This window comes from Rattus norvegicus, chromosome 2 (assembly GCF_036323735.1).
Source record: "Rattus norvegicus strain BN/NHsdMcwi chromosome 2, GRCr8, whole genome shotgun sequence".
NCBI lineage: Eukaryota > Metazoa > Chordata > Mammalia > Rodentia > Muridae > Rattus > Rattus norvegicus.
Genome location: NC_086020.1, coordinates 44391664 through 44415775, shown reverse-complemented (window position 1 = coordinate 44415775; position 24112 = coordinate 44391664). Strand labels below are relative to the sequence as shown.

Genomic DNA, 24112 nt, shown 5'->3' with positions numbered 1-24112 from the left:
GATTGACATCCCCCTTTTCCTTCTAGCCTTCTTTCTCTCCTACCATATATTGGGGAGTTTGAAGGGATAAGGGTGGAGAAGGGAGGTTGAGAAGGGAACCCACAATGTAGCCAAAAGTCTGGCTATAATGGGCTAGGTTTAAGGAAAGAATAGCCATTTAGAAGGAACTTACAGAAAATGATCCTATGGATGCTGGCAGGGACAGTACCTTTGAGAATTTTGTTTCTTGTGACCTTCCCAAGTTTCTGAATTGTGAGCTTAGAGGTAGGGAAGAGATTTAATACATGGATCAAAACTGAGTGCAAATCTAGAAGGACCAAAGTGTCTACTTTGCCATTTATTTTACTAAATGATTGAAGCTCATAGAGAAGCCATAGATGAAGTCTGAAGTCTTTTTTTCTAATGAAAACGTTTTTTAATTATTTTTATTTATTTGCATCCCAAATGTTGTTCCACTCCAGACTCTAGGTCCCTCAGCCCAGAGTTCTTCAACCCCTCCATCTCCCCTTTGCCTCAGAGAGGATGTTTCACCCCTCCTTCCCTGGGGTATCATCAAGTCTCTTCAGGATTAGGCACATCTTCTCCCACTGAGGCCAGACAAGGCAGCCTCTGCAACTTCTGTGCTGTGGGGCCTCAGAGCAGCCATGTGTGCTCTTTGGGTGGTGCAGTCAGGTCTTTGAATGGTAATAGAAGTGGCCTCCTGCTCACATCTCTGCTTTGTTTCTTGAAGGGATTTATTGACTCCCCTCCACATCTCTGTCTCTTGTTTGCACCCTGAGGAGATGTGAAATGTGACTTGTGACTCAGCCTCCTGTCACATAGGACATTAGTGGCAGCATGGTAGAAAAAGAATCCAAATTTTGGTAACTGGTTAAATTGGTAACCAATTACATATGTACATACTGTGTCAAGGATTGGAACAGAAGATTTAAGTAGGAAGAGTCAGTGGGAAACCAGTGAGTGCTGGTGTAGAAGATGCGTCCATAAATAGCAAGCAAAGTAAGCCTTGCAAGCATGGCTGTGAACAATTTGGGTTGTTTGAAGACTTAACTACATGGAGACCTTTACAATTCCAGGGCTTCCAGAATCTTTTTTTTTTCTTTTTTTTTTTTCCGGAGCTGGGGACCTAACCCAGGGCCTTGCGCTTGCTAGGCAAGCGCTCTACCACTGAGCTAAATCCCCAACCCCCACTGAGCTAAATCCCCAACCCCCACTGAGCTAAATCCCCAACCCCCAGAATCTTTTAACACTGCATTCTCTCCACCATCCTTTACAACAAGTAGTAACAGAATCATTTTTATTTTCAGCGTGAGATTTAAAACAACTCACTGACCTTGTTCAAAATTGTAATGCAGATTCTCTTTGTCCCAGCTGAGGAATTCTAAGTCTCACAAAATAATGAAGGCTTTTTTTTCAGTTACTCCGCCCATAGAAAACTATTATTGTTGTTGTTACTGTTATTGTTATTGTTATTATTATTTGAATCCTGCAGTTTTCTCTTCTTCCTTCCTTCCTAGTCCCTTCCCTGCACCTCCCCTCTGCCCCTACCTCAACTACTCTTGTTTCTATTTAGAAAAGGGTAGGCACCTTGTGGACATCAACCAAGTTGCAACAAGACTAGGCCCCTCCCCTTGTTTTAAGGCTGGGAAAAACAACCCAGTATGAGGAAAAGTGTCCCAGTAGCTGGTAAAAGATCTAGAGACAGCTCGCGCTCCCACTGTTAGGCGGTCCACAAGAAGACCAAGCACACAACTGAAGCAAATACGCAGAGGGCCTAGGTCAGCCCCATGTATGCTCTCTGGTTGTCTGTTCAGTCTCTGTGAGTCCCCATGAGCCCAGGTTAGTTGATTCTGTGGGTTTTCTTGTGGTATCCTTGACCCCTCTGGCTCTGTCAATCCTTCCTTCCCCTCTTCCACAGGATTCTCAAAGCTCCCCTAATGTTTGCCTGCAGGTCTCTGCATCTGTTTCCGTCAGTTGCTGGATGAAGCCTCTCCAATGGCTATTGGGCTAGGCACCAATTAATGAGTATAGCAGAATATAATTAAACATCACTTTGCTGACTTTTTTTTGACAGTTATGTTTGGCTCTATCCTAGGTCTCAGAGAAGCTAAGTGACAAGGAGAGCTCAAGGGGGGAACATGAGTCTCTCTGGGAAAGGTAAATAGAATAGACATCATGGGTGGGATCAATTGGGGAGACAGGAACAAGAAGGAATAAGGTGTGGGAAGGATGGAGGGAAAGAGCACTCAGAATGACAACTGGGTATCTCAGGGATGAACTAGAAACCCAGTACAATAGAAACTCCCAGGAATCTATGGAGGTGACCCTTGCTAATACTCCTAGCAATGGGTGCTACAGAAACTGAACTGCCCATCTCTTGCAACCAAGCAAGACTTCCCAGTGCAGGAACTGAGACACTAACCCAGCCACATAACATCCTTGACCTACAATTTGCCTTGCCTATAAGATGTGCTGAGGTAAAGGTGGCACAGAAACTGTAGGAGGGTCCAACCAATGACTGGTGTAGCCTGAGACCCATGCTGATGAGAGGGAGCTCACCCCTAACACCACCTGGAAGGCCAGGACCCGGAGGCTAAATAGAACCCCCAGAGAAAACGTAATCTCACCAGAAACTGTCTTTTAACAAAGGTCTTTAGCATGGCCACATACAAACACCACTCTCTCCCAACCCTGGCAATCATGGGAGGCCATAAATATACATATTCAGTTATTACTGGGGAGCGCGAGCTGTCTCTAGATCTTTTGCCAGCTACTGGGACACTTTTCCTCATACTGGGTTGTCTTTCCCAGCCTTAAAACAAGGGGAGGTGCCTAGTCTTGTTGCAACTTAGTTGATATCCGCAAAAGTCCATTTCATTTAGTAGTTACTGCACTTATATAGTGAGTTAATCTCACAGTCACTTGGTGGAGAGGAGGTCCCTGCTAGCTAGGAGTGACCATGAGCTCTGAGGAGACAAGGAAGATGGACATTTTGCAGATTCACTATCTTGTGGAATCTTCACTTCTACCTTAATGGTGCAGTTGTGCTATTGGCCACACCCCTTTTCTACATTCACTCATAGAAGGGAAAACAAAAGGGGAGGGACCCATTAACTGTTAGTATTGGGGAGGTAGTTCCCATTGTCCTAACTCACAGCCAGCAAGGAAATGAAGTTTCTCTCATTAACTGATTTCTGATGTCTAGGAGGATAGTGTTGTCTTGTTTTATGGTGCCAAATAGTAAAATGGACAGAATTGTTTAGCACTTATAAAATAGTGTAAAATTAAATAAAATTAAGCTGGTGATGTACAAATGAAAGGCATCTTTAAAGACGGTACCTCGTTTGGTATGCCAAGGACCTAGTTCTTAGTGGAGAAAGCATTGTTTTCAGCTCATCATGTATCCAGCTCCCAATGACTGAAATTCTTATATCATGCTTTATTTCTGTGTTTCTAGTCTATTAGTCCTCATTTAAATCATTCCAGTGATCTGCATAGTAAACACAACGCTTAGTATTTCAACACAATAATTTATGTGCACTCCAGGCTTCTATGAGTTGACTGGTCTGTGCTTGGATGATGATGATGATGATGATGATGATGACGACGACGACGACGACGACGACAACAACAGCGGTGGCGGTGGCGGCAGCGGCGGCGGCGGCGGTGGTGATGGTGGTGGTGGTCATGATGGTGGTGGTGGTGATAATGAAGAAGATGATTATTATCATCATCAGCTGTCAGTTTAAATTCAGTTGTCACCTAAAGTAGAAGCCATCTGAAGCCTTGACTGGGCAGTGTGTGCAGATCAGTCTTCTATGTGTAGACCCAATACCAGGATGAGGATAAGTTGTTGACTGGGCTTGGCTAGGTTTGTACACTTGAGGTTACTGATGTACTCTCCTAATCTCATGGCCCTAGAATATTCATGCTACTTCTGTGGTCTTTGGGGCTGTAGACAAAAGCTTCCAAGTCTTTTTGTGCTATACTTCAGAAGTCACACAAGTGCTACTTTCCCATCCTATTGAATCAGTCCAGGCATATTCAAGAGCAGTGCGTGGTTCTGGAAGGCATTGCTCTTTGAGAATCATCTTTCCAAAGGGTTTATATAGATAGCACATGTAGTGTTATGTGAGATATAAAGTAAAGATTTTAGGAATTGCTAAATCTTGTTCTCAGCAAGCTAGTAATAGGGACCAGTTAGTGTCTAGTATCCAACTTTGTCAGAATGACTACGTGTATCTACCAAAGTCATTAACTTAGCACTTTGGTTTTAATTCTCTCTTTCTGAGAGTAGACAGTTCACTCTAAGGTAGAACATTTTATCCATACATGCATTTGAGAACTTGTTTCAACAATAACAAAACCACACTTAATCATTGAAAGTAAGGTAAGCATGTGTCAGTCAACCTTTACCAAGGCTATGCAATTTAGGGCTGTCAGCTTGCCAATCAGTTGGGCTTCACTCATATTACCTAGCCCCACAATGAGGAGCTTGAAGGGGGGCGGATGATACTTAAGTCATCATTTCTGTCCTTGACAAGCAATAAAGTTTAGAAACTAATGCTAATAAGCAAGGAGTAACTAGAAGCTATGCTAAGTAGAAGCTTAACATTCAGGAAGAGAAAGTTTAACATTGTAGATGGAGAATAAAAAGTATAGACCTCTAAATATTTCCATAGATTTTATGAATTCATATATCTTCCATCGTTTGAACTATAGGACTTTAGGTTTTAGGGAGGAGCGGTTTGTTGGGTATTTTTTTTCTGACTCTCATTATGTCTGGCACTCGGGATAACTTTTGGGATAAAGCACCAGTCACTGGCATCTTCATTTATAATCTAACTGAGACTTTCTGTATAGACAAGCCTACATGTGGATTGATGTGTGGAAGAGAAGTAATTTAATGTCATGGTCACTTACTCCAGGTTGATGGTTGTTGATGGAAGACAAAGCATTTTCTTTTTAAAGTGCACAAGAAACTGAACAGTGCCCAGAAATGTAAATCAATCGCTGGACCAAAAATGAATTAAACTCCTCTATAGGATGAGCTAGTTTCTCAACCACAAAAATAAGAATGAGTTCCTGCCCTTTGGAGTTTCAGTCTGGCCAAAATCATGTGCAAGTAGATAATTCTGCCACTGTAGAGACTCTGCAAAAGAGAGGGAAGCATCGTGCTATAGGACAGAATGGCCCAATGGACCAAGAGAGTCATGAGGATTTCAGAGAACAGGAACATCTCGGTAGCCCTTAAAGGTTCAGTAGACTGTTGCCCAGCAATGGAAGGGAGGAGCTTATTCTGAAGGTTGTCTATCACAGCTATGGAATGCTAGAAGGACCCAGGGTGTGCACAGGAGTTGGGTGTACTGCGGAGTGCATAGCGTTTGTGATGCAAGTGGGAAAATTGAAGTCACAAGCCAGAAACTAGGCGTATTTTTGTGCTTTGCCTCACTTAGAAGTGTGGTTTGGATAGTGAGTTGCTTAGCACATGAAGAGAGGCCCTGGCAGTTTGAAGAGGTCCAGCTGCTAGTGAATGGAAGCTATGCCAGCATTTCAAAACTGGCCTAAGAGTTCCTGCATCTGAAGGATTCATTTAGGTAAACAAAGGAAAAGTAGGACAGAAATACCTCTAGGCCAAGGGATGTAAGTCCTAGTGTAGGGTAAGCAACAGGCACTCTAGGGGCATGTCGAGATACCTGTCACCTGTCATTAGTCCTGGGGACTGACCCAAAATGGTGGGACTCCCAGACCATCAAGATAGCAGGGTTACTTGGAAGGCTTCGATCATTGAGGCACAATTTAAGGGTCTAGGTTTCAGACAAGTCAAACTCCAATGAAGTGAATATGACAGTATAGAGACCCCTCAGTTAACATTATTCATAATTGCATTCTTGAAAGATTAGTCTTGGGGTATATCTAAAGACTAGACCTCAAAACAGACTTTAAGACTGTTAAGACAAATTTTTCAAAGGCAACAGAATTAGTTAGAGTGTTCTGGAAAAAAGGAACAAGGAGATGTATAAAATGATATTTATTTAAGGAAATGGACTCACACTGTTATGGGAACTAGGAAGTTCAAGATCAGTGGATGGGGTGGTGGGTTGGAGAAGAGGCAACAAACAATGTTGAGTTTAAATCCAAAGGCCAGATTCTGGTAGAATTTCTACTGGCTTCAGGATGTATAGGTGACCTGACTTGTGTTCTACTCAAATTTTTATTTTATTGTAGAAGGCTCATTTATATTATGGGAGATACTTTTTAAGATTAATATAAATGTTAACCTTTCCTCATATATCTTTACAGAAATATGCAAAATAGATTTTTGATCAAAACATCTGGGAAATAAAATCCATTTATATATATATTTATATTTATATATATACATATATATAATTAGTCATTAATGTAATCAAACTATTAATGAACAGAAATATTAAGCATCTAATTTTTTATGAATAAGCTTAACATATTTGTCATACAAATAAGAAATTAAGGAGTCAAGTTAATTTCATGTATTAGGTTTCCTATCATTCATGATAGAGCCAATAATTTAAGAGGTTCTGGTGAGTGCATGCGTGTGTGTGTGTGTGTGTGTGTGTGTGTAGTGCACACATGTGAGTATGTGAGTGTGTGTTCCCATGCTTGAGCAGGTGAGGCCAAATTAGGGTGTCAGTTTTCCTCCTGTTTTGATCCTCACCTTATTTCTGGAAGTCAGAGCCCCTCACTGTTTCTGAAGCTTGCCTTTTTGATGAGATTTGTTGACCAGAGGGCTCTTAGAATCCACGAATTGCACCATGTATCCCACAGGGCTGTGGATCTGGGCAACATGGCCCAGTCCTATGGCTTTTTTTTTTTTTAATGTAGGTGGGAGATTTGAACTCATGGTCCTAGTGCTTACAGAATAAGAGCTCTTACTGAGCCATTTCCTCAACTCCTCAACCATATCTTACCCCTATTGTCTCTCTTGTTTCCCTAACCCTCAGTCAAGCTCTTTTCATTTTCCTCTACCTTTTGATGTAGATACTCAATGCTCCCCTTTCCCACAGAATTTAATGCCTGTAAAGACCAGAACCAAAGTATACTTTTCTCCATTGTTGTTGCCTTGTGCTCTGTTCATAATAGTGCTTAATGAACATCTGTTTATAATGTAGTACAGCTTGTGAAAAAAAGAGACCATCATTGTTCTTCTATACCCAAAGGAATCATAATATAGGATTCTCAAGAAAATTTAATTTTTAAATGGTAAAAACATCCCATGACAAAACCATTAAAGTCATTGGCAATAGTCAACTAACCTAACTCTATTAAAATAAAAAAGTTATTGTTTGTATACTTGTTACATTTAATTAACTTTTCATTTTTTAAATTCTGTTAAAAGAAAAACAATGTACATGCACAGCAAGACAAATGTAATTTAAAGAAATGAAATAAAATACAAAAGACTTTCTTACAATGTTTCTCTTTAAAAACACACCTCTTTTTCTTCTTCTGGTGTCTGATTTCTGTGTTTCTTTTAGTCCCATGTCTCTATTTTGGTTCTCAACATCCAATGGTGAACACATTACTAAAGGGTTTTCTAGTGGGACAAATTATAACAGTTTCCGTAATTTTGTGGTAGTTTTACTGGCAGAAAGAGGTCTGTTTGTAAACATTCAATAAAGTGGTCCTGGGGTCATTTGTAAAAGCAGTACAGGGTATAGGCAGAAGAAGGATCAGAAGTTCAAGGTGATTTTCTGCTACAGAGTGATATTGAATCCAACCCTGACTTAATGAAATACACAATGAAGAGTATAAAATATACTTTCGTTTATTAAGCATGTCATATCAAAAAAGATTGAAAATGTATATCATTTTTTTAAAATGATCTTATTAGAAACTTCAATTGAGAAAGGTTTGGGGTCGCAGGGATAATGTCTAGACTGTGATACTGTCTCCGTCCATGGGGTAGTTAATTACTACGTTAGTCTCAGAGAGACAATTGTCTCACCAAGGATTTGCCTGTATAGATGGAGAGAAGTGGAAATGTTTGAAGTGGGTGGTTTCTTCTTTTTAATACTAAGCATAATTTATGATAGACTGTATAGGATTAAAGGGGAAAGGAAGAAAAGACTTTGAATTGCCGAAGAGCATTACTGGGTAGGTAGAGAGAGATATTATTTTCTGAAAAAGAGGAGAAGGAAGAAACTTGTTGGCTGACTGAATACAGAAATTCATTGTTGAGAAGTTGGTCAGAAACTCATCTGGAGAGTTCAGCTAAACAGGTGAATGTCTATGCTAGTGAGGTACTAACAGTTATGGAGCTCACAGGAGATAGGTGTCTGAAGTAGAAACTTCAAGTCCTTTTGAAAGTTAGTTATGTGAAATGATATTTTACTGGGGCACACAGGAGAAAGTATGTCTTGCTAAAGCAAACATGTGAAAGACTATTTTCCTAAAGCAGACACAGGTGAAAGGATGCTTGGCTCTAGCAAACATGCAAAAGGGCACTTGATGAAGGATTATAAATATGACCCCACAAACAGTTGGAGACGAGCACCTAGCATTGGTTTGATTTGCTCCGTCTCGCTATTCTTTGCTAACAACATGCACATATTGGTCCGCCTTACATAGTGATTGTTGATCTCAACTTGTGGTAGTGCTGCCATTGAGAGAAACTCACCCCAAAACTGCTTGTGAGCTTCATGTGGCAGCTTGCATGCCTGGCAGTTTCTTCAGCACTGAACTACAGCTGCCTGGTGTCTACATGCTGAAAAGACTGGACTGTAGCTGCTGGTTCATGCCTGGGTCTGCCCTCCTAGAAGACTGGTCTGCTGGTGCTGAGTCTTATTTGGTGTTTGCTACGGGACCCTATGGAACAGGAGATATTAGTATTAATACAAAGAAGATTGAGCTTACTCCCAAAGAATGATTTCTGAACAGGTCCACTTCCCCCATATCCAAATAACTTTTCTCTTCCACTCTTTCTGCTGGGTGGTGGACTAGAGGAGAGATTGAACCCTTATTAAAAGTAGGCTGTGAAAAATTTATGCCTACAGGTATCCTCTCTCATAACCAGCAGTTTGTACAACTAGGAGATGAAACTGCAGGACTCTTATTACAGGGCCAGAAGACTAGGATCTGAACTTCACTGCTCCTGGGTGGAGACATTCTGATTTGCCCTCCAGGTGTTAACTATCAAGCAGAGGCTGTTAGGTTAACAGCATACCACTGTCCTCTCCTAAGCAGTTAACCCAAATAGGCCTGTCAATCAGTCGGGTAGGAACATGTCCTCCAGGAAAAGCTGTCTGGTCAGGAGGTATTAGGATTAATACAAAGCTTTACCTAAAACATAAATAGGCTCACCAAGACCTCTTTAGCTTTGTTTACTCTCACCCCTTGTCATATCTTTCATGTTCTACTCTTCTTTTCTCCCTTTGAATTCTTTCAATAGAGATCGCCAAGACCAGAGAATTGAAGATGAACGTGGACAGATCCTGGTAAGCTATATGGGTTCATAACTCAAAAGAGAGACTTAGAGAGTTGTCATAATTCATTGACTAGTGATTGCATTTCTGTCGCTTTTCTTGGTGCTTTCCTTTCTACTGGGTTAATTGTTATTTAAAGACAGAGGCTGCATTCCGAGTGTGAAAGGTAGTCTTGTTGTTTATTGGATTAGTGATAGCAGTGATTAATGTTGAGCACCTGCACCATGCAGGGATTCTCTCAGCATTCTACATGTGTTGCTCCATTTCATCCTTTCGACAATCCCGTTATAAGAACCATTAGCTCTGCTTTACGGAGGTAAAGGCAGTGTTGTGGCTTTTACTGCTCTGCAGAGATACCATGACCACGGCAACTCTTTTCTGTTCAAGGACAGCTACCCAAACCACATTTGCAATTGTTTTTGAGACACGGTCTCGTGTAACCCAGGCTGGTCTTGAACTCAGAGATCAACTCCAGGGCTTTGTGCTTGCTGACTAGGTTCTGCCAACTGTGCTACACCCCAAGCCCGACCATGGCAACTCTTAAAAGGAAAAGTGTTTAATTGGAACTAGCTTATGGCCCAGAGGTTCAGTCCATTGTCGTGATGGGAAGCATGGCAGCACACGGGTAGACACAGTGCAGGAGAGGCAGTGGAGAGTTCTATGTCTAGATCTGAGACAACTGGAAGAGAAGGAGAGAGAGAGATTGGGATTGATTTGAGCGTCTGAAAGGTCAAAGCCCACCCCCAAGGACATACTTCCTCCAAAAAAGCCACACCTACTTCAACAAGGCCACACCTCCGATAACGCCACTCCCTATGAATGAATCTTTGGGAACCATTTCCATTCAGACCACCACAGGTAGGCCTCTTCATTTCTCTATGGCCTCACAAACCTTAAGTTCAACTGACATTGCTCAGCTAATATAGTTCCAAAGTCAACATGCTAGGTCTCTTTCCAGTGTTCAATAATTTTTTTAGAAACTCCCCTGGACTTGCCATGCGTATTGATTAAATGAGAAGCAGTAAAATGCACCTATTTTGAAATGCTTTTTTAAAATAAGATTATTCTAACTATTAATGGCTTCTAAAGCCTTGATGAAAGCAACTCTCCTTAGGGCATGTTTCTGATTTTGACTTTTTACTCCGATCTCAACTGAGCCTAGTGTTGCTTTTTTTCTGCTCTGTTGGTGTGGTGTTCTGTGGGATTTTAATCCATGTGGAATTTTCACCTTGAGTGTGCTGTTTCATGTCTAGACACGGGCAGATGCGTGCATGGTTTTCACACCAGAGAGAGAATGTTTTCTTCCATTTACACCTTTCTGTCAGTAAAGTTTACAGAAGCAAAGTGAAGAAATTCTAATTCTGAGTTAGCCTCAGCCATCACAGAATAATTGGTTAATAAAGTAGAAGGGACCTGGATCGAATGACAAATGCTAGACTTTTGGAAATAATTTTAATAATTTTAATTGACACTCACTATTTTGAAGCCACAGATCTCAAAGGAGAATGCTACCTTGGAGAACTGTCTAGCTATTTAAATTTTTTTTTTTAATTATGAACTTTGTTGTGGAGAAGAGAGAAAGCATTTGCATGAAGAAGGTAGGATAATGCCTAGCTCATCATAGGTGTCCAGGAAACACTGAGTGAAATATGAATACGACCCACATACCTATATAAAGTGCTTTCTAATAAACACCAGACAAATAAAGAAACACGAGGAATAGAGAAAAAACATCCAATAAAGACTGATATCAAAGATTGTGAAGACCTATATTCTAGGTCAGATTGTACAAGTTAAGTAAACAGAAAGAGGCAGAAATATTAATTTACCAGGTATGGGGGTGGAAAGATAGGAGAGAAGCCCTGAGGGCCATCAAAATGAATGGAAATATGCAAGCTCCAGGGGTGGGAGGTCAGGGGATTTGCTAGAAAGTACCAAAGACCAGGGAGGTGAGAGACTCTCAGGACTCAAAGGGAGGGACCTTAAATGAAATGTTTATCATGGAGAAAGGAAACTTGAAGAGTCCACCCCCAGTAGAAAGACAGGACATCAAGACGAGGGATGGAGTTGCCATCGCACAGTCAGAAACTCTGATCCATAATTGTTCCGTTGAAAAGAACAGCAAGGACAAAAATGGAGAAGAGACTGAGGGAAAGGTGGTCCAGTGACAGGCCCAACTTGGGATATATCTCAAGGGGAGGCTCCAAGGCCTGGCACTATTACTGATGCTATGGTACAGACAAGAGCCTAGCATGGATGTCCTCTGAAAGGCCCAAGAACAGTTGACCAAGACAGATGCAGATACTTACACCTAACCATTAGACCCCTGTGGTTGAATTAGGGAAAGGCTTGAAGAAGCTGAAGAGGAGGGCAACCCCATAGGAAGACCAGCAGTCTCAACTAACCTAGACCCCCCTAGATCTCTCAGACACTGAGCTAGCAACCAGGCAGTATACACCAGCTGATCTCAAGGTTCCTGACACATATACAGGAGAGGACTGCTAGGTCTGGCCTCAGTAGGGGAAGATGCACTTAACCCTTGAGAGACTTGAGGCCCCTGGGAGTGGGGAGGCCTGTAGGGGTGGGTTGGGAACATACTCTTGGAGACAGGTGAGGAGGAATGGGATGAGGAACTATGGGAGGGCAGACTGGGAGGGGAGTAATAACTGAACTATAAAAAATAAAAGTAATAGTCTCTGCTCCCAAACCCCGTGGGAGAGAGACCTCACCGCCTGATCAGGTGGGCACTCCTGAGGCTGCAGAGCGGAGGAGACCACCAACACTGCCCACCCCTGCCCACATCCCTGGCCCAAGAGGCAACTGTATAAGGCCTCTGGGTTCCCATAGGGGAGGGCCCGGGAGCGGCAGGACCCCTGCGTCTGAGACACTGCCGGAACCTGAAGGAAACAGACCGGATAAACAGTTCTCTGCAACCAAATCCCGTGGGAGGGAGAGCTGAACCTTCAGACAGGCGGACACGCCTGGGAAACCAGAAGAGACTGCACTCTGTGCACATCCAGGCGCCAGAGGAAAACACCAAACGCCATCTGAAACCCTGGTGCACGGAGGCTCCCGGAAGGAGCGGCACAGATTTTCCCGGTTGCTGCCACAGCGGAGAGGACTTAGGCAGTACCCCACGAGCAAACTTGAGCCTTGGAACCACAGGTAGGACCAACTTTTCCCCTGCAAGAAACCTGCCTGGTGAACTCAAGACACAGGCCCACAGGAACAGCTGAAGACCTGTAGAGAGGAAAAACTACACGCCCGAAAGCAGAACACTCTGTCCCCATAACTGGCTGAAAGAAAACAGGAAAACAGGTCTACAGCACTCCTGACACACAGGTTATAGGACAGTCTAGCCACTGTCAGAAATAGCAGAACAAAGTAACACTAGAGATAATCTGATGGCGAGAGGCAAGCGCAGGAACCCAAGCAACAGAAACCAAGACTACATGGCATCATCGGAGCCCAATTCTCCCACCAAAGCAAACACGGAATATCCAAACACACCAGAAAAGCAAGACCTAGTTTCAAAATCATATTTGATCATGATGCTGGAGGACTTCAAGAAAGACATAAAGAACTCCCTTAGAGAACAAGTAGAAGCCTACAGAGAGGAATCGCAAAAATCCCTGAAAGAATTCCAGGAAAACACAATCAAACAGTTGAAGGAATTAAAAATGGAAATAGAAGCAATCAAGAAAGAACACATGGAAACAACCCTGGACATAGAAAATCAAAAGAAAAGACAAGGAGCTGTAGATACAAGCTTCACCAACAGAATTCAAGAGATGGAAGAGAGAATCTCGGGAGCAGAAGATTCCATAGAAATCATTGACTCAACTGTCAAAGATAATGTAAAGCGGAAAAAGCTACTGGTCCAAAACATACAGGAAATCCAGGACTCAATGAGAAGATCAAACCTAAGGATAATAGGTATAGAAGAGAGTGAAGACTCCCAGCTCAAAGGACCAGTAAATATCTTCAACAAAATCATAGAAGAAAACTTCCCTAACCTAAAAAAAGAGATACCCATAGGCATACAAGAAGCCTACAGAACTCCAAATAGATTGGACCAGAAAAGAAACACCTCCCGTCACATAATTGTCAAAACACCAAACGCACAAAATAAAGAAAGAATATTAAAAGCAGTAAGGGAAAAAGGTCAAGTAACATATAAAGGCAGACCTATCAGAATCACACCAGACTTTTCGCCAGAAACTATGAAGGCCAGAAGATCCTGGACAGATGTCATACAGACCCTAAGAGAACACAAATGCCAGCCCAGGTTACTGTATCCTGCAAAACTCTCAATTAACATAGATGGAGAAACCAAGATATTCCATGACAAAACCAAATTTACACAATATCTTTCTACAAGTCCAGCACTACAAAGGATAATAAAGGGTAAAGCCCAACATAAGGAGGCAAGCTATACCCTAGAAGCAAGAAACTAATCATCTTGGCAACAAAACAAAGAGAATGAAAGCACACAAACATAACCTCACTTCCAAATATGAATATAACGGGAAGCAATAATCACTATTCCTTAATATCTCTCAATATCAATGGCCTCAACTCCCCAATAAAAAGACATAGATTAACAAACTGGATACGCAACGAGGACCCTGCATTCTGCTGCCTACAGGAAACACACCTCAGAGACAAAGACAGACATTACCTCAGAGTGAAAGGCTGGAAAACAATTTTCCAAGCAAATGGTCAGAAGAAGCAAGCTGGAGTAGCCATTCTAATATCAAATAAAATCAATTTTCAACTAAAAGTCATCAAAAAAGATAAGGAAGGACACTTCATATTCATCAAAGGAAAAATCCACCAAGATGAACTCTCAATCCTAAATATCTATGCCCCAAATACAAGGGCACCTACATATGTAAAAGAAACCTTACTAAAGCTCAAAACACACATTGCACCTCACACAATAATAGTGGGAGATTTCAACACCCCACTCTCATCAATGGACAGATCATGGAAACAGAAATTAAACAGAGATGTAGACAGACTAAGAGAAGTCATGAGCCAAATGGACTTAACGGATATTTATAGAACATTCTATCCTAAAGCAAAAGGATATACCTTCTTCTCAGCTCCTCATGGTACTTTCTCCAAAATTGACCATATAATTGGTCAAAAAACGGGCCTCAACAGGTACAGAAAGATAGAAATAATCCCATGCGTGCTATCGGACCACCACGGCCTAAAACTGGTCTTCAATAACAATAAGGGAAGAATGCCCACATATACGTGGAAATTGAACAATGCTCTACTCAATGATAACCTGGTCAAGGAAGAAATAAAGAAAGAAATTAAAAACTTTTTAGAATTTAATGAAAATGAAGGTACAACATACCCAAACTTATGGGACACAATGAAAGCTGTGCTAAGAGGAAAACTCATAGCGCTGAGTGCCTGCAGAAAGAAACAGGAAAGAGCATATGTCAGCAGCTTGACAGCACACCTAAAAGCTCTAGAACAAAAAGAAGCAAATACACCCAGGAGGAGTAGAAGGCAGGAAATAATCAAACTCAGAGCTGAAATCAACCAAGTAGAAACAAAAAGGACCATAGAAAGAATCAACAGAACCAAAAGTTGGTTCTTTGAGAAAATCAACAAGATAGATAAACCCTTAGCCAGACTAACGAGAGGACACAGAGAGTGCATCCAAATTAACAAAATCAGAAATGAAAAGGGAGACATAACTACAGATTCAGAGGAAATTCAAAAAATCATCAGATCTTACTATAAAAACCTATATTCAACAAAACTTGAAAATCTTCAGGAAATGGACAATTTCCTAGACAGATACCAGGTATCGAAGTTAAATCAGGAACAGATAAACCAGTTAAACAACCCCATAACTCCTAAGGAAATAGAAGCAGTCATTAAAGGTCTCCCAACCAAAAAGAGCCCAGGTCCAGACGGGTTTAGTGCAGAATTCTATCAAACCTTCATAGAAGACCTTATACCAATATTATCCAAACTATTCCACAAAATTGAAACAGATGGAGCCCTACCGAATTCCTTCTATGAAGCCACAATTACTCTTATACCTAAGCCACACAAAGACCCAACAAAGAAAGAGAACTTCAGACCAATTTCCCTTATGAATATCGACGCAAAAATACTCAATAAAATTCTGGCAAACCGAATTCAAGAGCACATCAAAACAATCATCCACCATGATCAAGTAGGCTTCATCCCAGGCATGCAGGGATGGTTTAATATAAGGAAAACCATCAACGTGATCCATCATATAAACAAACTGAAAGAACAGAACCACATGATCATTTCATTAGATGCTGAGAAAGCATTTGACAAAATTCAACACCCCTTCATGATAAAAGTCCTGGAAAGAATAGGTATTCAAGGCCCATACCTAAACATAGTAAAAGCCATATACAGCAAACCAGTTGCTAACATTAAACTAAATGGAGAGAAACTTGAAGCAATCCCACTAAAATCAGGGACTAGACAAGGCTGCCCACTCTCTCCCTACTTATTCAATATAGTTCTTGAAGTTCTAGCCAGAGCAATCAGACAACAAAAGGAGATCAAGGGGATACAGATCGGAAAAGAAGAGGTCAAAATATCACTATTTGCAGACGACATGATAGTATATTTAAGTGATCCCAAAAGTTCCACCAGAGAACTACTAAAGCTGATAAACAACTTCAGCAAAGTGGCTGGGTATAAAATTAACTCAAATAAATCAGTTGCCTTCCTCTATACAAAAGAGAAACAAGCCGAGAAAGAAATTAGGGAAACGACACCCTTCATAATAGACCCAAATAATATAAAGTACCTCGGTGTGACTTTAACCAAGCAAGTAAAAGATCTGTACAATAAGAACTTCAAGACACTGAGGAAAGAAATTGAAGAAGACCTCAGAAGATGGAAAGATCTCCCATGCTCATGGATTGGCAGGATTAATATAGTAAAAATGGCCATTTTACCAAAAGCAATCTACAGATTCAATGCAATCCCCATCAAAATACCAATCCAATTCTTCAAAGAGTTAGACAGAACAATTTGCAAATTCATCTGGAATAACAAAAAACCCAGGATAGCTAAAGCTATCCTCAACAATAAGAGGACTTCAGGGGGAATCACTATCCCTGAACTCAAGCAGTATTACAGAGCAATAGTGATAAAAACTGTATGGTATTGGTACAGAGACAGACAGATAGACCAATGGAATAGAATTGAAGACCCAGAAATGAACCCACACACCTATGGTCACTTGATTTTTGACAAAGGAGCCAAAACCATCCAATGGAAAAAAGATAGCATTTTCAGCAAATGGTGCTGGTTCAACTGGAGGGCAACATGTAGAAGAATGCAGATCGATCCATGCTTATCACCCTGTACAAAGCTTAAGTCCAAGTGGATCAAGGACCTCCACATCAAACCAGACACACTCAAACTAATAGAAGAAAAACTAGGGAAGCATCTGGAACACATGGGCACTGGAAAAAATTTCCTGAACAAAACACCAATGGCTTATGCTCTAAGATCAAGAATCGACAAATGGGATCTCATAAAACTGCAAAGCTTCTGTAAGGCAAAGGACACTGTGGTTAGGACAAAACGACAACCAACAGATTGGGAAAAGATCTTTACCAATCCTATAACAGATAGAGGCCTTATATCCAAAATATACAAAGAACTCAAGAAGTTAGACTGCAGGGAAACAAATAACCCTATTAAAAAATGGGGTTCAGAGCTGAACAAAGAATTCACAGCTGAGGAATGCCGAATGGCTGAGAAACACCTAAAGAAATGTTCAACATCTTTAGTCATAAGGGAAATGCAAATCAAAACAACCCTGAGATTTCACCTCACACCAGTGAGAATGGCTAAGATCAAAAACTCAGGTGACAGCAGATGCTGGCGAGGATGTGGAGAAAGAGGAACACTCCTCCATTGTTGGTGGGATTGCAGACTGGTAAAACCATTCTGGAAATCAGTCTGGAGGTTCCTCAGAAAATTGGACATTGAACTGCCTGAGGATCCAGCCATACCTCTCTTGGGCATATACCCAAAAGATGCCTCAACATATAAAAGAGACACGTGCTCCACTATGTTCATCGCAGCCTTATTTATAATAGCCAGAAACTGGAAAGAACCCAGATGCCCTTCAACAGAGGAATGGATACAGAAAATGTGGTACATCTACACAATGGAATATTACTCAGCTATCAAAAACAACGAGTTTATGAAATTCGTAGGCAAATGGTTGGAACTGGAAAATATCATCCTGAGTGAGCTAACCCACTCACAGAAAGACATACATGGTATGCACTCATTGATAAGTGGCTATTAGCCCAAATGCTTGAATTACCCTAGATCCCTAGAACAAAGGAAACTCAAGACGGATGATCAAAATGTGAATGCTTCACTCCTTCTTTAAATGAGGAAAAAGAATACCCTTGGCAGGGAAGGGAGAGGCAAAGATTAAAACAGAGACTGAAGGAACACCCATTCAGAGCCTGCCCCACAGGTGGCCCATACATATACAGCCACCCAATTAGACAAGATGGATGAAGCAAAGAAGTGCAGACCGACAGGAGCCGGATGTAGATCGCTCCTGAGAGACACAGCCAGAATACAGCAAATACAGAGGCGAATGCCAGCAGCAAACCACTGAACTGAGAATAGGTCCCCCGTTGAAGGAATCAGAGAAAGAACTGGAAGAGCTTGAAGGTGCTCGAGACCCCAAAAGTACAACAATGTCAAGCAACCAGAGCTTCCAGGGACTAAGCCACTACCTAAAGACTATACATGGACTGACCCTGGACTCTGTCCCCATAGGTAGCAATGAATATCCTAGTAAGAGCACCAGTGGAAGGGGAAGCCCTGGGTCCTGCTAAGACTGAACCCCCAGTGAACTAGACTATGCGGGGAGGGTGGCAATGGGGGGAGGTTTGGGAGGGGAACACCCACAAGGAAGGGTAGGGGGGAGGGTGTTGTCTGTCCGGAAACCGGGAAAGGGAATAACACTTGAAATGTATATAAGAAATACTCAAGATAATAAAAAAAAAATAAAATAAAAAAAATAAAAGTAATAATAATAAAAGAATACAGATGCAAGAATTACATACTTTAAATGATAATAATTTATTTCACACATGTGTACAACGCATTTTGATCTTATCTACCATCTATTATCTTCCTCCAACTCCCCCTGGGATCCATCAACCCATTTTTCTGATGATTCTATGTTCTCTTTTCAATTTATTGTTATTATTTATAGTGCCTGAGCCTAATCAGTGCTGATAGGAGTGTGTCACCCACAAGCTCATAGGACCCAAGGAAGAACCTATTGTGATGTTTCCTTAAATGGCCATGTTGTGAAACTACCTTCTTAATATTTATGTTTATACCCACAGATTTGTGCTAGTTTCACCCTTACCAGAGAAGCCCCTTATCGCAGTGACTGGTGGCTAATTCAGACTCATAACTGGTCAAAGGTCCATGAATCAGACTGTGTATTCTTGTGTTCTACCACAGGTTACCATTGTGTTCCTTTTTTTTTTTTTTAAGGAAATAATCTCTAACTTGGAAAGGACAATAACCACATCTTTGATTTGTAAAGTCAAATTTAAAATAGATTCACGGAGTGCACACTTACTTGCTTTCAATTATTCCAAGTTTCAAGGAAGACACATTGCACTCAAGGTTATACATGTTCAGCTTCGTGGACCTGAAGGGGATTCTTCAGGGTAAGTAAATGTCTATGAAATCTCTATGTGTGCTTTAGCTCTATTATATAAGATATATTTTTTCTCGCCCTTGGGCAAGAAACACTGTGCAAGCATTAAATACCCTTTCCCTTGAAAATGCAGACCTAGGAGGCTGAGGTAGAAAAATTGGCTTGAGTTTAGTCCTACCTGGGCTGCCAAGTTAGTTTTAGGTCAGCGTTGTCTAAAAGTGAGTGAGATATTGTCTCAATAAACAAGCAAGCAAGCAAGCAAGCAAGCAAGCAAGCAAGCAAGCAAGCAAGCAAGCAAGCAAGCAAGCAATTCTAAGGCTTAGGTCTAGCGGCTGGTTGCCTCACTTGCTTAGCCTGCACAAGATCTTGGGTTTAATCTTTGTCACATAAAACAAACAAACAAATGCATAAAAAACCCTTTTCATTGGGATGACGTTAGGAAAAACTGAAATGGAATTCAGAATATGTCTTTGAGCAGTAGCAATAAACCTAATAATAACACCAATAATAAATTGTGCATGTTTACTTAAAGCTAGGTAAAATTTACCTCTTTACCTAATCGTCTGCAGTGATCCAATGTCGAGTATAATGTAAACGTATAAACATAATCCCAAATATGGAAACAAAAGATCAGTGTGAGGCTGCCGGATTGATACACGAACAAATTAGTTTTTACACTTTAATTGGTTGCGGTTCCATTCATGAATTATGTCCATGTCATGTGATGACCCACTCTGTTCCACTATTTTCTGGGAACACAGGAAGAATGAGCTTCATTTGTACAAAGAAGATTTCCAACCAATGAGGGCAAAGTTCTGAGCCAGATGTCACCACCACAGGTGTCAGCAAACACTTGGGCACCTTAGAAAACAGAGAAACATCTGTCTGTCTTAGATGCTGTGGTATTGCTGTGCTGCCCTCTGTGGGGTCTGAGCTCTGTGACCTCCTGGGTCTCTAGAGTCAAAGCACTGTGACTTACTGGGTGGATAGAGAATTTGGAATTATTAAATGGAAAACAGTGGTGCCCTTAGAGACAAGGTGGCTTGCCCAAGATGAAATTGTACACAAATGAGTTTTTGCCCTTATCTCTGTGTCATTGTTAGGCTCCTAGGCTTCCTCATTCAGAAGTCTGATAAGTAGCTTATGAATACATAAGCTGGACATCTTCATACTTCATCTCTGGTTGTTTCAAGACTGTTCACCTTTTTGGGACAAATGGAGTCAGCCTTTTGTAAGATGTCAGTGTGACCCTTGCTGTTCTAGACGTATTCCTACAGCATTTAAAGGGTGGCCTGGAAGGAGTTATGATTTTGATGTCTGCTGACCTCTGTATGACTTGTTTGGCTCCCTTCACCCCCACCCGAAACACTGTAGCCTTAGCACTGGCCTGGAATTTAGTCAGTGACGCAGCAGGGGCCAGGCGACATGAGTAATTCTGAGCTGAAACGCCACCAGATGAATGAGAATCTGTTTTCTCTTTGGCTTTGTTTGACTTGCTCTTTGCAGAAGTGGACAACGTCCATTTCCTAGGCACTTTTTTTTCCTCAAAGGAATCCAAGCAAAGCAAATGATGTGCTATTGAGGAGGAAGGAGGGCTTACTTTAGTATTTACCCTGAAGAATTACATATAACAAGGCAGGAAGGAAACTATTTCAGATAGGATTCAGATGTACTCATTGGATTCTTCTTGTTCCACTTCTGAGTCCAACAGAACCAGAACATTTTCTTTTTAACCTAATGTGCAATTTTAGATACCGTGAATGTCTATTGTTCCTGACAATGGCTTGCTCTGTTTACCTTAAATGGTCCCCCTCTTCATTATTTTTCAGTGAGAATTGACAGGCCTGTATTTTGAAAACTTTTCTGCAACTGACAATAGCCAAATGAGACATGCAATTACCAGTACAGTGTGGTTTGAAAGAAAAAAAATCACTACGCTTTTGATGCCCTCTGGGTTCTGTGTGTGCATGTGGGCATGGAGACACCACACACCTCCAAACAACAAGTAGTTCATCTTGGTTCATGAAACTTAGGATGTAAAATTCATCAGGTCCAGCTCAATGAAGAATGAAGGTGAGCAGTTTTCCTGTTTACCCTCAAAAGTTTGCAGTACGGAGCAGCGCTTCTTTATTCTAACAGTTTGACAACAGACAAGTAAAGCAGAACCAGGCATCTCTTTTCCTTGGTTAATGAAGCTTTCTGTACCCTCTGCCCATGTCCTAAAGGCAAGGAAACACTCTTGACAATGGAGAAAGCCAGTTCTTCCCAGTATCCTCACTAATTTACACGTTTTAAAGCAAGGTCCGGCTTTTATACATATTATTCTATAAGCCTTAAAGAAGAAACACAGTGTGCTTCCCTCTATCCAAACCAGAAGATGTATATTGTTACTTGTGTGCAAACATTCTTAGGACTGAACATTTGGTATTTGGGTACCAAGTAGTGTGCTTTTTCCTGGGGGAGACTCTTTCCTCTGCCTTTGGAGCTCCTTAGCTGCTTGTATTAGCTCTGTGTGGAGGGCTGAGGCCTCCCCACAGAGTCTTCCCCATTCACATTAACATCCCTACTGCTGTTCTCGGTCAGCTCATCTGTAGGTAGATAGCTATAGGTAGAGACTTTATAGATGTAGCTTCTGATGTTCCCAAGAGAAACAATTGTACAGCACTTTCTCTGTTACTTTGGCTCTTACAATAATTCCACTCCCTCTTCTGCAGTGTTCCTGAGCCTTAGGTGCAGGTATTGTAGTGTTGATATCTAGCTTGGGCCTGGGATGCAAATTGTCATTGTGATTGGTTGTAGCTGCCCGTAGTTGTCTTCGTCTCATATAAAGAGAAGTGTCTTTGATGAGGGGTGAGGACTATGCTTATCTGTAGGTGTAAGGATAAATTCTTAGAATGTATGTAGGGATTATACTGGTTAATTATTATGGAGGTTAATAATGGGAAGTTATAGGTTCTTCTCCAAGATCTTCACTAGCTGATTTCACTAGCTGACTTAATTTCTATTACTAGGCATGATTTTCCTCTTGTTGAGCAGGTCTTACCTGCTGGATATACTATTGGGTTATCATGCCATGCTGGTGGTTGTATGGTTCACTGGTGTCATAGCTTGTAGGACTGTTGGGTGCTACTCTTCTTCAGAAGCTTGTTGCGTGATACCGTATAGTACCATGGAAACTAGTCCTCATTGAGGAGCCCTTCAGGTCAGTTTTAGCACCTAGCATTATTAGTGTCGTAGTAAGAATATAGAAAGGGCTGAAGAGATGGCTTAGCAGTTAAGAGTAATGAATGCTCTTCCTGAGGATCTGGGTTCAATTCCCAGCACTCACATGGCAGCTCAAAATTGTCTATAACTCCAAAATCTGACACCTTCACACAGAGATACATATATCAAGCACCAATACATATAAATAAAAAAAATTTAAAAAAGAAGAATATAGAAAAGCCAAGACAATGCTGAGAAATATTGTTAAATGCATTGCTACTCATATTTAAATCATAATTCTTAGATTCACATGGGACATGCCACAGAGGACATCTGTGTGCTTCAGTCAGTGGTCTTTCATCTGTGCTCCTTCCTGTAACCCCAACTTCCCAGCAAGCTCTGAAGACTAAAGGCCTCTGTCCCATACCCCAGAGATTTCTGGTTTAATTGGTCTGGGATATAACTTGATTAGGGAATTTTGAAAGCTTTCATGTGATTTTAATATGGAACCAATTTGAGATCCACTGATTTCAAGGATAATTTTGGTTTACTCCCTCATCCTGCAAGAAGTTAAGGGAATTAGGAGAAGGTATGCATTATGGATGAAGCACAATATAGTTTATGTCTTGAAAAAAAATAATCTAGCATTTTCAATTTCCAGAAGAGGAGTTTTCTATCAGGGTAAAAGGCAATTGTCTCTCAGTCAACCAAAGACACACTGTATTTTTTTTCCCGTTTTGAGAGCCTATGTGGCTAGTTCATCTTGCTCTTTGCAGCTAAATTGGTCTTTGCAATCACAGAAAAAGTCCTGGTTCTGTCTTTCCAAAGGAAGTTTGAGAAACTCTTAGCTAAAGGGATAGACACTACAATAAAGTGTCATCCTCTGATGCAGAACGATGTTATGAAGACTGACAAGCCAATAGCAAAGCCTGCTTCCTCAGGTCTCCACCATAATAGCATCTTACCTTCCCAGAAATAGCAGATGTAATTTCTTCTAGCACATGCTTTGGCTGAAGAGTGAAGTAGAAATCTAGTGTCTTCCTGAGTTGCCTGTTCCATCTGGTGTCTTACACACCACACTGGAGAGGGTACGGAGGCACTTGAGTCTGTCTCAGTGCCACACCTAATCCAGAAGTCCAAATTCAGAGGTGAGAAATGGGGCCAAGAACAGGAGTTAAGTTACGTGTGACAGTACAAAATTCAGTGGAGGGCTAGGGCCTGTCTGGATGGGAAGTCTGGAAAGAGGGTAGGGGAACCTTTAGTTAATATCAGGGAGTTGCCTCGATCAAGAAGTATCAGATGTTCCACAAACTGTTTCCAGTCCCAACTGTGCAAAGGCACAGACCGACATATAGCAGAGAAGAGAAAGGAAACTGAACCAATCAATCATCAGGTCAGTATGGTCAGGCAAGATGCGGCTACCCTCTTGCTTGAGGTGGTACTCACAAATTTCCAGCATGTTCCAGTGCCCCAGGTTGGGTGTCATCTATGACCCACCCTGCCTATCAGGAATCACTGTTGGGTATTGGTCCATAAGGGCAAAGGAAGCAGAGATGATGTTTGGGGGAAGTTTGGAAGGCCAGTGAGTAGATATGGTAATAATGAAACCGGGACCAGACCCGGGGAGTCAGATCAACTTTACTTGGAGATGATTCAAGGCTTATATAGTTTTGAAATAGGGGGTTAGAATATCTGGGATGAGCAAAGGCCA

General features: G+C 41.4%; 1 long non-coding RNA gene across 1 annotated transcript; it reads left to right on the top strand.

Annotated features, from left to right (window-relative positions):
* Positions 1-2040: 2040 nt before the first annotated feature.
* LOC134485834 (uncharacterized) lies at positions 2041-7450 on the top strand. Its single transcript, XR_010064077.1, has 2 exons — positions 2041-2157; positions 3547-7450. It is a non-coding gene; the product is annotated as an uncharacterized LOC134485834 (long non-coding RNA).
* The last annotated feature ends 16662 nt before the right edge of the window (positions 7451-24112 follow it).